A 2933-nucleotide genomic window follows, 5' to 3' on the forward strand; every position below is an offset into this window, starting at 1 on the left:
AGGAAACTGAAACCTCTATAGTTGAAGGTTGCATCTGAAACGAAACCGCAATATGTATCAGTATCACACATTTAGGAATCACCAACAAGGAAAAAATAAGTCAAAATCATGAGACTACTCCGCAAGAGATGAATGTATAATTATGCCAATGTTCAGAACAATTCTAGAAAAACCATAGACAGTTTATTTAAACCGTAAAGATCATCTTTATGAATTTAGTATTATTGCAAATGTTCAAACCAAATTGAGGCTTAACTAATAAAAGTAGATTAGATGGGTTAAAAAATACCAAACATTATCTGGAATTATCATCACTATCACAAAGTGGAGGTTTGCCTCAGGATCACTGACTCATGTAGCAAGAGTTATTTAAAGGATTCCTCCATACAGCAACATACTATTTCTTCACAAGCTCCCAACATGGTCGGTTACGAGGTCCTCCATCTCTACAAATAATTTTATCTGTAAACAATCATTTCGAGAGAGATCGGCAAAAAAATGCAGTATTTCATTATGAGAGGCTACTTGACCTGATATAAGTAATGTTATATAAAACTATTATTAACAAAGAAGAGATTATTCTGGCTAAATCGAACAACTATGGATTCATCATGTGTGAAAAATAAGTGAATTAACACATCGAGAAGATTATATTACTCTAAAGGAACAAAGTATGTAAGTAAGTATATGCCCCAAAACATGCTACTCCACAGTAATAGAGATTCAACAATGGTGGACATTTTAGCTGTAGAAACTGGTGTAGTCCATGAAACTTTAGCTGTTATTTATCTTTTGCATGTTCAAGAAGTGATGCTTGTAAAACCCATATGTTTTAAGTTCCGATTTATCATCAACCAGCCATGTATGAGGTACAAACTACTCGTTCGCTTTCCTGTTTTACGCAATTTAAACTTAACTTTCCTGTTTCTAAAAAGATTTGCGTAATTTATAATATAATCAAGGCAAACCTGAGATATCTTTATCATCAACCAGCCGTGTATGAGGTACATTGCTAAACCACACCTCTAGTTCACATAACTACATTACAGAGATTCTCGTACATGGATGCTGCATTTACAGAACATAAGCCAAATCAGTTAGTTCAATTCAGATTTCTGAATTTACTGCTTAAAACAATGGATGTATATACCTACTTGAGTTGGCCCTTCCTCTCGGAGGGGATTGCGATTTGATGCATCTTAATAATAAAGGAAAGTCAGAGTGGTTAGATATACTATGCAGATAATCAAAGATCGAACCTGTATTCAAGAAAACGCATCCAGATATTTAAACATTTAGATCAGCATCAAAGAAAACTGAAAAGTGTCTAGCATTCTCGAAAGCAGAGAGAAGAAAACTGTCTAGTAAGAGGCCACACTGTTGTACTGATTCCTTGAATCCGGTGCTGCAGGAGGCTATGTAGATCATCCCATCCACTTCCTATGGAAGTAGACAATTTGCTCATCTAAAAAAATTAAGACCAATGCACATAGATAGACATAGCTGAATTTTCCTGATCAAACCTTAGGTCTGAAGCTGATTTTGTTATTCAGTAATGAACTTAATGGCTGGAGAACGGAGAGTCGCTTCTGTTCCTCCAGTCGGAAGCCCGATTAAATTGAAACTGTCGGCAATGCACATGCGACTCTCCGCTGCATCAAGCATCAACCATCCTGACATGTTTTCCTTGATTGATCAGAAAAGTGATGCTTTGTTTGATGTATAACTGATCAGAAAAGAGATGCTTCGGTTAATGTACAGCTAGAACTTGATATCAAAGGATATTATAATATGGAGAAGAAAGGGAGTGGGGAGAGGCTGCATTGGGTTGGTGGCCTTTTTCAGATCAATACGCGCCGTCGCCCGGCTCGGGAGCTCATGGACTCGGCGGAGCTCCATCCACACTGCGGCAGCGTGAGTGCGGGGCCTCATCCGTTGCGCACACGCCACCGGCGCCACAGGTGGAGAGCAAGGGCGAGCCAACTGGGGCTCCGTTCAGGCTGTGACCCGGTGGCGGGGGCCTACGCAGCTTGCTGCAAGGGATGGGAAAGATTAGTATAGGATCTTCCTTGTGCCTGCCGCATCGCCAGCTAGGCGACACTGCTTCTACGGGTTCAGGAATCAGAGCAACTCATATCCCCTGCAAACCTACATCACCATGGTCACGTGCACGAGCCGACCAGGGTGGCGGGGTAGTGGGAACTGGGAAGGGAGCTCGCCACGGCCCACGGGTTCTCAGGAGGTAGCGGTGGAGGATAAGCGTCTCGGCCATCGTCGTAGCTGCCATCTAGGGCATCCGTGCGCAGCTCATGGCGGCGGGTATTGGCGTGGGCAGGAGCCATTGCTGAGGTTTACGGTGAGAGGGGCTGAAGCCAGGACTGGAGAGGCGGCACCGATGTGAACCCTGGGGCCGCGGTGTCACTGGGGAGCCGCATCCTAGGAGGTGGCCGAGTCGGCGTCAACGCGACCTCGAGGGGCAAGCACCTCTGGGTCGGTGTCCGACGACAACAAAGGAGTGCGGCGACGGCGTCCATAGGGCAGATACTCCTCTCCTCTTCGTGGACGGAGCGAGAGGACAGGTACGGAGGTTATAGGTGCCTACACTTTTATACAAAAAAATCGGATAGACACTGGTATGAAAAGCAGTCCGGATCAGCACCGATAGAAAAGAAGTCGGATGTGTGCGGGACGACATAGAAGACCTGGCATAGTACGGACGACGGACGACCTGACATAGTTGGACACGGAAAGAAAGAGGATTTACCTTCTCAGGTTTTTCTTATATACATATAAACATAGATAGATTAGTACCACCTTGGATTTTGGAAAAAATATAGACATATTGAAAAAAAAACTGAAAGCGTAAATTCACAGGAAGAAGCGTATTGTGACGGTGAATCCACGGAGTCAATCCATGCTTTATTATTAAGGAA

The 2933-nt window shown here is 43.6% G+C and overlaps 1 long non-coding RNA gene across 2 annotated transcripts; it reads right to left on the reverse strand.

The window, feature by feature from the left end:
• Positions 1–1290, reverse strand: LOC119359405. Of its 2 annotated transcripts, none has more exons than XR_005172519.1 (4): positions 1155–1290; positions 969–1068; positions 290–446; positions 1–34 (listed from the first exon to the last, which is right to left on the reverse strand). It is a non-coding gene; the product is annotated as an uncharacterized LOC119359405 (long non-coding RNA). The 2 variants fall into 2 exon arrangements; XR_005172520.1 differs by having other exon boundaries at positions 1151–1290.
• Between the last annotated feature and the right edge of the window lie 1643 nt (positions 1291–2933).

Source organism: Triticum dicoccoides, chromosome 2A (genome assembly GCF_002162155.2).
Source record: "Triticum dicoccoides isolate Atlit2015 ecotype Zavitan chromosome 2A, WEW_v2.0, whole genome shotgun sequence".
Classification (NCBI taxonomy): Eukaryota; Viridiplantae; Streptophyta; class Magnoliopsida; order Poales; family Poaceae; genus Triticum; species Triticum dicoccoides.